At 47.7% G+C, this 12,568-nt stretch overlaps 2 protein-coding genes across 2 annotated transcripts in view; one reads left to right on the plus strand and one right to left on the minus strand.

The window, feature by feature from the left end:
• ZCCHC4 (zinc finger CCHC-type containing 4) overlaps positions 1 to 12,568 on the minus strand; it is a 374,799-nt gene that overhangs the window by 219,881 nt on the left and 142,350 nt on the right. The gene's annotated exons all lie outside the window — the stretch shown is intronic.
• The window catches only part of LOC144821396 (E3 ubiquitin-protein ligase TRIM69-like), a 56,821-nt gene that overhangs the window by 32,626 nt on the left and 11,627 nt on the right, over positions 1 to 12,568 (plus strand). The gene's annotated exons all lie outside the window — the stretch shown is intronic.

Below are 12,568 nucleotides of genomic sequence, written 5' to 3' on the forward strand. Positions count from 1 at the left end.
TTCAACGCTACCTGGGTAACCGTTTACGTAATAAGGCAAAGGAAATATGCTTTTTTACTTTTGTCCATTTACAGCAAACGATATCATCAACACAGAATCATTTTTTTTTTCCTTTGGAACCAGTGGAAATATTTTAATGCTTAAAGAAGGGTCATCAACTAAACCACTTCCACATTAAAACATTTAAAAAGTGGGACGAAAGGCGTTAATTTTACAGCTTAATGTTCCGGGTGAAGCAGCTTACTGTTTACCCTGAATCTACGTACAATATAGTTAATAGAACCAGAAACTGCAAGGCAGAGCACAAGTCTTTCCTTTCATACAACTGTAGAGTAAATTATAATGTGAGGTGTGGACGGTCCTTGAATGACACCAGCTTTCTAGCAACTAGCTGTGGGCAAGCCAGAGAACTAATCAGAAGAGCCAGGACAGAGATCGGGCTCTGCTCTAAGAGCCACAGCAAGAGCAAAATCGTCATGTGGATTGTCTCTTGCTTTCTCTCATTCTTCCACCATTTTGTAATCTACTTCATATTTCTCCTTCTTTCCATCTGTTGCAATTTCTCTCTCTACATCTGTTTCTACCGGTTTCTTTTTCTCTCACTCACTTTTTCCCTTCTTCATCGCTCCCTTTATTTATTTCCATTCCACGTCTCTCACTTTTTTGCTCTCGCTCCCCATGCCCCACTCTCCTTCTCTGTTTCTTCTTCTGTCTCTCTTGCTCTTATTTCATCTCTTCATCAGATGCTCTCGCTCCCCATGCCCCCACTCTCCTTCTCTGTTTCTCATTCTGTCTTTCTTGCTCAGAGTTCCTCTCTTCGTCAGACCAACCTGGTGATCACCCCCTTGCACCAACTACTTTCTTACAGCCTTCTTGGCCCTCTGCGCAATACCACATCATTCTCCAAGCACCTTGGGTGCAGCACAGGAAGTGCTAGCCAGTGTCACAGGATTTTTCCATTTTGATTGTAGACATGCAAATAACCAGCGGCACTGCCTTTCCTCTGGGTCACCTAGGGGTAGGGTTTACAGACTGAAGTGATAGTGTGCAAGGCGATGCAAAGGAGGTAGAATCTGCAGCCTATTGGGTTGGCTTGCTTTTGACTCGGGACACCAAGGGGAGACCTCGGGGCAACTCAGAGCCAGATATCTGGCTTGAGCAGACAGGCAACTAGAGCCAAATTTCGGGGGGGGGGGGGGCTGAAAAATATTTTGGGGGGGCTAATTCTTCCAACCACGGACAGAGTGGCTGTAAGAAGGGGTCAACACACAACAAAAGCTAATTTGCAAGTAAATGGTCTTTTAAAGACCTGTTAAGTACTCGGGTGCGGCTGCAATGAGATGCTCGCCAGCCCGCGAAGCTGTCTCTGCCGGGCTGACACACACGCCGGGTGGGGGGTGGCGGGGGGGATTTTTGGCTGAAGCCCCGTGAGCCCAATGGGTGTTGCGCGCCTGGGCTTGAGCCTTCGATGGCAACCTCACCTCTACCCGCAAAGTATGTAAAACCTTTGAATCCACAATATGACCTGATTTGTCATATTTTCTTTTATTAATATTGATTCGTTTTTTTCTATAGCGCTTACACTTCTGCCATATGTAAGAGTTATGCTTTACTACATAGTTTATCAGTGTTGCAGCCATCTTGGGAGTAGGAACCACTGTGTGGTCATCGACATTCCAGTCTCCTAAGGAAAGGACCAAGCAGTGCCCAATTCTTTATAAGTTCACATCCTATGCGGCCGCACAGACAGATGCAGAGGATTATATTGCAGCAGACTAATCAGGGGCGGATCCTCCACTAGGGCGGAGGGGCGTCGCCCCACTGCTTTCTTGCAGTGCGAGAAGCAGAAACATAAAATGGTAAAAGTACCATTTTATGTTTCTGCTTCTCGCACTGCAAGAAAGCAGAAGTGCCTGGTTGGGGGCAGGCGGGTGGGCGGTCCTGCTCGAGGGCAGGGGGAGTGGCTTGCCCACTGTTGCGGGCCCAGACTGTTTGGGCAGCCCCACCCAGTCAAGTGCACTCTCCCTTTTCTCTTTGTAGGCTGATGGCCTCTCCGTAGGAGCCCGGCTGGACGCCGTCCCCACCAATCACATCGCTGCCATTGCAGCGTTGTGATTCGCTTAGGGGAGGGAGGCTGCCTGTAGAAATGCAGACCCGGCCAGGAGCAGCAGGAAAACGCGGGACCTAGGGGAAGGGACGTTTTTTTTTACTCTAATTTAACCCGTCCCACTCCCCCCCCCCCGCACCGCCCTGCAAACCCACACTCCCCCCTGCAAAGCCACGCGACCCCCCGCAAACTCACGCAACCGATCTACCCCCCCCCAGACACCCCCACCCCTTCCCCCCCACCCGGCATGGCGGCTGCGACTGCAGAGAATGCTCACATTCCAGGAGAGCTCGACATTTGCATCCTAGATGGCAGAGATGATGAGTTGTTGGGTGTAGGTCGCACACCAGTGTATAGTTTTTACATACATTATACAGGTGTGCCGGAAATCACAGGGCACATGTGATAAGCGCTGGAATAGACTAGAGCTGCATTGCCCAAGTTATACTATGTATCTTCTACACAACAGTCAGAGAAATGTGGAATAGTCATGCAGATGTCTGGGGAGTCTATTCGAATCTGAACTTAGCGCTCTGGAGAAACCAATGTCACATGTGGCATTTTATAGCTCTTTATCTCTCCTTAATAATATATATCCTACCAGCAACTTATAACCAGCAAAAGGGGAACCTGCCGAGATATACACCATTAACTCTATAACTTGTAACCTCACGGGTGGGTAGCCCACATAACAACTTTTTGTCTTCGTTGTATGCATATAAAATCACAACAAAAAAACATTTGTTTTAAATGTTTTCTGCGGTTGCATTTTCAAAACTTTTTTGTGACAAATTATTAATTAAGTGACATGTTAGCACGGCCACTCTTAATTGCAATAATGAAAATGGGTTTGTATATACCTCTCGGCGTCACAGGGGCGTCACTTCGTAGCGCTGTGAATTACAGACGTTAATATGTGCATAATTGATTCTACTGATTTTATATGCCAGGATTCTAGGCTGTGAGTTTAACTGCTCCCGGCAAAAGACCTGTGAATCACACTATACATAGGCCGGGGCGCCTAGTGGTTGTGAGTGTACGAAACGGTGCTTCGGAGTTTCCTCAGCATCAGCGGTATAAGAGCATAGTTTGGCATGTTATGGTAGTGCCCTTCTTCCACACAGTAATTAACACCATTGCTAATCAAGAAGAGCAGCACAGAGCTGCCTTCACGGATTGTGCCTGCTGGGCCCACATACTGCGAAGAAAGGGAGGAGGACTTTGTATCTACTAGAACAAGCTCTCCTGGGCCTTCAAACAAGGCACTGCAGCGCCTTAACAACTCGATGAAACAACTGCCTGGCCTGTAAGCATGGCACGTGCAAGGATAGTCTCCTTCGGCCACGACTAGAACATAAAGACAGAAGATCGCAATGTTCTAGGGAGGAAAGGCACATTAAGATACCGCATTATTCAAGATGGCGATCGGGATGGCTGCATAAACGCTTGGCTCCGGGAGCCCTCCCGCCCGCACATATATCCTGGCGATTAACCTGAGCAATCTTTACTGATCTGAGTAGGTGAATTGAAGCATTCACTTACCGTCTACTTCTGAGGCTCCACCGTGCAGTAGACCCGAGGAAATGTCCCCGATTGTTTGACGGCCTTCGAGGTGCTGAGGCCGGGATCTCGAGTGCGGAGAGTGTCCGGCTGTGACTGTACCACCAGTGGCCTCTGGTTGCGCTGGGAAGCCGGACGGAGAGAACCTGAGAGCTGGGAACCGGAAGAGATGTTGCCAACCCACTCCCGATAGTGGGCTGCCCTTTGGGAGAGGCGGTGTAGCTGGGCCGGAGAGAGTCCATGGTGCCCAGTTCCCCTTCGGTGCGATACCCGGCCGTGTTAACAGTCCCCTCCGGGAACCGGTGGGTGCCTCCCGGGGAGCAACAGGGGGCTTGTTTAGCCTTTCGGTGACTCTCCTTTCTGTTGCCTGCCCCGACTATTGGGATCCCGCTGTGAATCCTGCTGATTCCGGGGGTTGGACCCGCTCCTGAGGCGAGGTGGAGGAGAAAGAGACCGTGTCGGCTGAAATGGCAGATGCTGCCTCCTTGCGCGCCCCTCATCCGGGCAGAGAAACCGGTGCACGAGAGAGTCCCGGGGTTTGGCTACGCGGGACAACACCCACACCCAGACATGTACTGGCTGCACTAACAACCCTGCAGACTACCCTGATCCGGGAGGCCCGAGACCTGGGGAAGATGATGGCCGCTATTGTCGACCCGCCATTTTGTAACGGCATGGATCGTTCTTCAGGAGGCGCCGATGTGTCTGCCTCTGATTCATTGACATATTCCCCGGCTGAGTCTACGTTCTTGGGGATGCGGGTGGCTCTGGTTCGTGGAATTGCTGCAGATACACCTGTTGCACATGTGATTGTCTCATCGGGGCCTTTCTCTGATCGACGAGTGGGGGAATTGCATCGATCCATGGTTTGGGCAGCCCCGGCAGGGTTTCGGCGCTTCCCGCATCGTGTGATTCCTTTTCCATGTCAGGCGGAACTGGGTTCGGACTCGAGACTGTTGTCGGTTTTGCTATTGTTGCACTTGAACTTCCGCCGTGCACCGTCGGCGAGACTTCGGTGGCCGGGATTTTATGTGAAAAAGACACTGCCTGATCCTCCCGGTGCAATCGGACCCTTTGTGCTACCTTGTACCCCGTCTGGGGGATGGTTCAACGTTGGTACTATTGACAGAAGGGGCCAGGGGTGAATTCGTTTGGGACATGGAGGGACTTATAGATGGTTGATGGTAATTTAAGGGGTGCTTAGCGGGGATGTAATTGATTGCGTAGTACGTGATTGCTGTTTTTTGTACACCTTTTACCGTTGCTGTTTAGACGTTTTTCGCATGTGGAGGTGGGAGGGGCCGGAGAATCAGATTGAGGGCCCTTCTCCTGTATTTTTTCTTTTTCCTTTCTTTTTCTCTTATTCTTCTCTGTATTTCGGGTCTCTTATTTAGGGCGACAGGCACGCTGCTGGGGGGGTAGGCCGTAGCCTTCTGCAGGGGTGCAGGGTTGGGGGTTGGGGGATGGGTTTGTTACTCTGTTCTCTCTTTGTTTCTATGGCCCTTTGCCCTTTTTCCTTTTCGATGTCGTCGTCTTTCATGTCTCCTATAGTGTGTTTCGCCTCGAGGGGTGGGACCAGTTCGCCATGATTGCTATGTGCTTATCGCATCTATCCTGACTCTTGTAACCCTTCTCCCATCACTCGTAATCTATGTACATCATTGGCGTAGATTCTTTGCTTTTAGTTAGCTGAAATAGGGGCGTGTGCGACTGTGCGACATTGATTTTTACTTTCTTTTTCGTTCTTGTAAAATTAACCGTCTCGGATCCTTATTGTTACATGGTGATTTCAATGTATGTCATATCCTGATGCTACTCAGCCTTTGAACTTCGGACCGCTGTATATTTTATACTTTGATACTCTTTGCCGATTTGAATAGCGGCCGGCCGGATTGGTTGTAGGCCCATGTCTGTATTTCCGTGCTAAGCAAATAAAGGCTCTTTAAAAATAAAAAAAAGATACCGCATTATTAGTATAGAAGTGCCACATACATAATGATAAATATATATATATATTTCATTTTCATTTTCAATAAGAACATTTAAGAATTTGTAAGGTACTGAAGCTTTGAGACTGAGGGGGAAAAAAAAAACCTGTAAAACCAAAAACAAACCCTATAAAAACAAAACTTATAAAACCACATACATAAATTAGATTAGCAACAGCGTCACAGTGGTGAAAAGCTCGTGATCAGTCGCTTTAATGTAAATGTCTTGGTCGATCTAAGGGTGACAGAGAACACCTAGTAGGTTTGCCCTGAATGTTCTGGCATGTAATATGGCAATAATTTAGTCGGGTTTGGCTTTAGCAAAACATGGCTCCAGAGCTGAGACACTCTTTGGGTGGTATGAGGGGCTGGTGTATGAGAAAGCAGCAGAGCTAAAACGACGTTCGATACAACTCATTACAGCACTGCTGCAGCTGTAGCGACATGAAGAAATACAAAGCTATTTGCCAGGTTTGGGTGCTTTTCAGTATTAAGTGAGATATTTGCAACTCGTACATCAAAAGAAAGGGAACTGATCCTCTACCGTTTAGACCTGCCTCGAATGGAGGTAGAGAGAAGTGCAGCAGGTTCGTTTCGCAAAGCAGATGCATTCTGCTGAGACGTGATGGTGCGCGCTCCCTGTTCATACAATAAGTGCAGGTGCACAGAGCCTGAGAGTACCCGCCCAGGTAAAACACTTTGTCTAGAGTTTATATTCAGACACCTCATGTATTACTCGTTACGAGTGAGACTCACTCATTATGAGCTTTGGTTGGACTCTCACATTCTAGACCGAACTCAATTGATGGGAGGATGCTGTCCACTGCCTTTGAAAGCTATGTGACTCTTAGTGAGCTTTTGAAGCCTATTTAATTACAAATTTGATATTTTTCGCATTTCACGGATGGTGCTGATAGCCCTGACTAATTTAATGTTACGTTAGTTTCTGTAAATCTAATATGCTGATCTCTCTCTCTCTCTCTCTCTCTCTCTCTCTCTCTCTCTCTCTCTCTCTCTTTCTTTCTTTCTTTCTCTCTCTCTTCTCTCTCTCCTCTCTCTCTCCTCTCTCTCTCTCTAATCACATAGGCCTTTCAGCATCTTTAAAGTCCGACGTGCTACTACCTTGAGAGAGCTCGGCTGTGTTCCCTTCGTGTTTACTGTACTGTAGCCATCTGAGTAGAATCTGGAAACCTGAAGCGAAGTGGTATGTAGAACGTGCGTGTCACACTAACAAGGCCTTCGTTTTGACACAAAAGCGCCCTGACTTACATGACAAGGTCATTCATTTATCACCAATGGCTCAGTTCCCGTTGAGAGCCCTCTGTATATGAAATGTCAGTGCCCGCATGTAAGCACTGCTTGTTACAAGGGAGGGACCTAGGCGAGTGTCAGCCTGGTTTGGCAGTTAAGTTAAGCCAAGCAGAGGAAACCAAGTGATTTTTGGCAGTTAGCCGGAGCGGGGTTTTGGTTCCCAATGTTCACACGTGCCTTGTATGCTGTACAATTTATATACCTTGGCAGGAACATGCGGTTTGTGTGTATCACCGCTAGTGGTTATTGATTTAAGTCCGATTGTACCCCAGGCCAAAACTCCCATAAATAAATCTGAATATTGGCGCTTAGCAGCGTTTTCTTGCAGAACACGGCGCTGAGTGCACTGACATGTTATCCCTCTCCTGCAGCGTCTCCAGTGAACTATGTAAGTGGTCGGTGTGTGGCCAGAGGAATTGCTGGTGTGCGAAAGGTCAGCGTGTGCTAACTGGTGAATATCAACTGTATTCTTTGCACAGGAGCAATTTCTCTCCTCTGTTCCTGTGGTGGATTAGATCAGGGCACCGTAGATTAACTGCCTTCCCCAGCTTTCAAAGTACAGTCGCCACCACCTAATTTACCGGTATAACGGCAGGTATCTTTGGGGTTGCATGGTGGGCCCGTCTCCAGAGAAAGAGGTTGTAGGAAAGTAGGATCAGCTTTTATGGTTACCCCCACTTTTTGCCTGGTGTTCAGCTGTTATTGACTAGTCTGACTAGGATCCTGCTAATCAAGACCCCAATCTCCCTGCTTTCTCCTCTAAATGTTTATGTTCAGTACTTAGGTACATCCCAGATTAGATACTGGGGTACCCCTATCAGTCCCTAGTATATGGTACTAAGGTACCCACGACATAGGTACCCCAGAGGTCCCCCATGGGCTGAAGCATGTATTATGCCACCCATGGGAGACCATTCAAACTGTAACTACAGGCCTGCCATTGCAGCCTGTGTAAGCTGGTGCTAGCACCACTTACGAAAGATATAGGTTTTCTATATCGAGGGTCACTGCACTTGAAAACCTTTAAGTCATCCCTATAGCAGGCCTTTACAATCCTGAAGGCAGGGTGCTTGGTTCCAAGTGTGATGGTGCCTACAGCCTACGAAGTACATTCTTCCCGGTTGTAAGTGAACAGTCATATACTATATAGATTGGCACCGCGTAATTACGCAATGACCATCTCGAAATTTGACGAAAATAGACCCGGACAGCACAACATTGCTGCTGCAGACTAGAGACACGTTTCTGCCCTCCTGATCCAGAGCCAAGCTCAAGCAGGGGAAGACAGAACAATGGGTATCCTGTCACAGGGATGTGTGACCACCTCACAGACAGGATTTTATATATTGGGGCCGGGTGGGTGAGCTTGCCAGCACCACTCAGTCTGCATGAGGGCCACATTTGGTGCCTTCTTGCATAGTCCAGTTCACACCAGCTCTGGGAGCCATTGGTTCCGGCTCTGGTGCAAAACTGGGCAAAGGACATGGTAAAGCCTCCCCAGGGAGGGTCCCCTGAGTCGTCCCAACTGTTTCTTTAGGGTACTTAAGGGCTTACCTGGGTGTAGGTCCCTAGATTCGTCATGGGACACGATTCAATTCAGACACCACTTCAAATTCTACCGTCTGAGCACTCTGAACTTTGCTGGACTTCGTTTGGGCTCAACTTCATCCCCCTTTCAGTCTGCTGCATCGTCTGTGCCTGTGCACCATATAGGAACCTTCCAAGGCCTGTGGTCATCCAAGACAACTGAAGGAATCTCCCATTAAGTGAAGGAGTCACTTCCCTGCATCTGCTGGCACCGTAACGTAGCTGACCAGTCCGTTGATCCTGAGCTCCTACGGACTCTGAAAGGTCAAACAACACCAGTGGTCTCTCTCCACAGCTCTCGAGGCCTGCCCTGCCCTCTCACCAAGTTTGAGGCCAGTATCCCTCGTGGGAGCCGCAGGAACCGAACCTCTGTGCAATGTCTCCACTTGCCGTTGCAAAGGCTTGTTGGCTTCCTCCCACCAAGATCTTCGGGCTCCAAGTAGCCCCAACCTCAAGCATCTCCAGTGACCAGAATCCTCAGCCACACCGCATTGTTTGCATTGTGGCCAGCATTTTTGGTGAGCTGCTCAGGTTCCTCTTGCAACTCCAGTGCCTCCGGCCTGTGGGTCCTGTTGAGGGTCACCTTTGTTTCTTTTGGGCTCTCCTGATTGCTCGGAGCCTTCCCTGACTCCCCTGCTTGTGGTGAGTCCCCTTGACCTAGCTAGGACCGACATTGCACCTTCTTTGACTTCTATGTTATTTGCAGTTGCCTAGGCCTGTTGGTGCTCCCGAAGGACACCGACCCCTCAACTCTCTACATCCGATATGGGACAGCTCGTGCATGGCTCCTGGTCTTCCACAGTGTCACCTAGTCCTCACAGCTGCAGAGTCAAGGTCACTGTCAACTCCCCTGCAACTCCCGACATCAGTGGGCATTCGTCTTACAGGTCTCCAGGTCGCTTCTGAGTGACATAGACTGTCCCCTCTGCTTGCAGGTACTCTTTAACTTGAATTCACCTTCGGATTCCACTGGACACATTCTCCTTCTCCAGCAGTGGCACTTTCCTGCAGTCCTCCATTGGGTTTGACAGCAGTTTTTGACACCACTTCACACCTATGCAACCGGCTTCCCTGGTGTAGTAACATGGGTACTAGGGTATCTACGGGTGGGGTGACTCTCCAACCTTCGGTCTTCCACAGGGTTTCTTCAGGGTCCACTGGGAAGGGTTCTTAATCTTTAAAATTGCAACCGCGACTTACATGCTAATTTGTACAGAGAACACTGTTTTTTTTGTTGTTTTTTTTTTTTCCTCATTCCCGCCCTTGGTATCTGAGTAGTAGTGCGTAGAGATAAACGTACTGTCACAGTTAAACTGGTATGGGCATTAGATGTTACGAGGTGGTTCGCCCATCAGTACTTCAATATGCTCCCACAGCACCACATCAAGATAACCCTCTGGGCAGAATGCTGCAGTCAAATACCCAATCCTGTATCTGATCGCCCTATTGGGTATACAGACGTGAATGAAAAAGATAGCCAAACAGCGTAATCATTGGACTTCGGGAAAAAAAAAAAAAAGCCCGATTACATACTCAATTATGACCAGTGTAGTAAAGACCAAAAATTTCTCTTATCTGGATTGCCCGATCTTTGTAGGTCCATTTTTGACGTTTGTAGCACTGACATACGCCAGTCCTGCAGGGAAGGGGGTAGCGGGTCTTTCCACTTCTTACAGATTTCCCGTCTGGCTAACAAGATTCCAAAGAAGAGTAAGTACTTTGCGGAACCCTGGAATTCTGGTGCAACCCCGAAGATTATGAGAGCGGGGCATGGCCGGACTTGGGAACCTAAGGCAGTAGTGAGTGTAAGACAGACCGCATTCCAAAAAGAAAGTAACAAAGGGCAATCATAAAACATGTGTAGATCTGAAGCCGCTACCGGACCACATTTGGGGCATGCCACTACTGGATTATTTGGAAACTTTGAGAGTCTCTCGGGCGAGTAGTATGCCCTATGTAGGGTAAAAAGGTGGTTTCGGCGTAACCACGATGGTTTCACTATATTCCACAAGATCTTAAAGGACTCAAACCATAGGTTCTCCACATTTTGATTCGTGATGTGTGCGGCCCACAATGTGTCGGGCAGATGAAACTCACCATCAACCTCCTCCAGTAGTAGGTTGTACCAGAATGAAACCTCTTTCTTTGTTGGAGGCTTGTCAATTAAGAGGGAGACCATGTTGCTATTACCCCCTAACTGAAATCGGCCCTTAGCAGGAACCTGTGAGTGTGCCCAACTTCGTATTTGCAGGTATTTACACCTGGAGAGCACTGGCCCTATCCTAGAGAGTAACACCTCCCATGGGAGTAAGCTACCCTCCACAAAGAGGTCCCCCCACTCCTCCAATCCTGCCTCTCTTAGAGGTGCTGCGAGACCATCCAGAAGCCAGCTTGGGGACCCAGGTGAATTCCAGAGTGGAGATCTTCCAGAGAAATAATCAAGTTTTATGGAGCGCCTAAGTTTCAACCATGTTTTAGATATATCTCGCAATACCTTCAGTTTTATTTTCTTAAAAAACTTGGGGTCGCCAAACTTAAACAAAAATGCATGTTCAGCTATTTTTTCCCCTCTAAGCAGTGCTACAAACATATACCCACAGGCAGAGTTAATTGGTGATTTTAACAACATCCTGGCATGCGAGAATTGGAAAGCCCATGCATATAGCTGGATATCAGGGGCCGCCAAACCACCCTTTTCCCTACGGCGCCTTAGTTTCTTCCAAGCTATTCTGGGGATGTGATCATTCCAAATAAAAGAACTTATATCACGTTGAAGTTTGGCTATCATAGAGGGTTCGAAAAAAAGAGGGATGGTATTAAACAAAAAGGTAACTTTAGGGAGAATAGTCATTTTAATTAAGTTGGCTCTACCCAATAAAGATAAAGGAAGCGAAGACCATGATTTCATCAATCTACGGCACTCTTTAGCAATAACCGAAAAATTTGATGGAACTATTTAGTTTATATCGTAATATATATTTAGGCCCAGGTAACGTAAAACAGGACTCAGCTGAGCCCCTGCCACAGGCTCAGGGTCGTTCCAAACCATGATGTCAGTCTTCGAGGCATTGATTTCATACCCAGACACGTTACCGTAATCCTGGGCCAAAGCAATTATAGCTGGAAAAGCCGAGCGGAGTTCAGAGGTGAAAACAAGGACATCATCCGCATACAGGGATACCTTCTTCTCCCATCCCTCGAAAGTAAATGGCTTGATGTTGCAGTCGTCCCATAGCCGCTGAGCGAATGGCTCAATATATAGATCGAATAGGAGGGGAGAACGAGGGCAACCCTGACGGGTGCCCCGCGTGATGTTAAATGGGTTAGTTAATTCACCATTGACTAACAAAGAGGCAGATGGATTTTAATACAAAAGTCTCACTGCACGTCTAAATTTTTCGCCGATGTTAAATTTTCCCAAGACTTCCGATAGGTATATCAATGTTGACCCTATCGAAATCCTTGGTGGCGTCTAGGGTGAGAACAGCTAGTGGAAGAGATTTTACAGAAGCCATATCAATTGCTCCTATGAGATCATAGGTCAATTCATAGAGCAGGCGTCCCTTTACAAACCCCTTTTGATCTGAGTGAAGGATACTTGAAGCAACTGCCCCCAACCTATTTGCTAACACTGACGCAAAGATTTTATAATCAGAGTTCAGAATAGAAATTGGTCTATATGACCCACTGCAAGTTGCCGGTTTTCCTGGTTTTAGTATTACTGTTATTGATGCACTGTTCCAAGAAATGGGAGGGAGCATTCCATCTTGGAGGTTTATTATTAAACAACTCGGTCAGGAAAGGGAGGATTGTTGAATTCAGAGCCTTATAGATTTCTGATGGCAAGCCGTCTGGGCCGGATGCCCTTCCCTTTTTACTATTAATAATTGCCAATCTAACTTCTTCCTGGGAGATTGGATCATCCAAAACAGCACGTTGTTCTAATGAGAGTACAGGAAGAGAGACTCCCACCAACCAATCCCCAACTTGTTCAATTTCGATATTTTTGTCCTCA

Source organism: Lissotriton helveticus, chromosome 2_2 (assembly GCF_964261635.1).
Source record: "Lissotriton helveticus chromosome 2_2, aLisHel1.1, whole genome shotgun sequence".
NCBI lineage: Eukaryota > Metazoa > Chordata > Amphibia > Caudata > Salamandridae > Lissotriton > Lissotriton helveticus.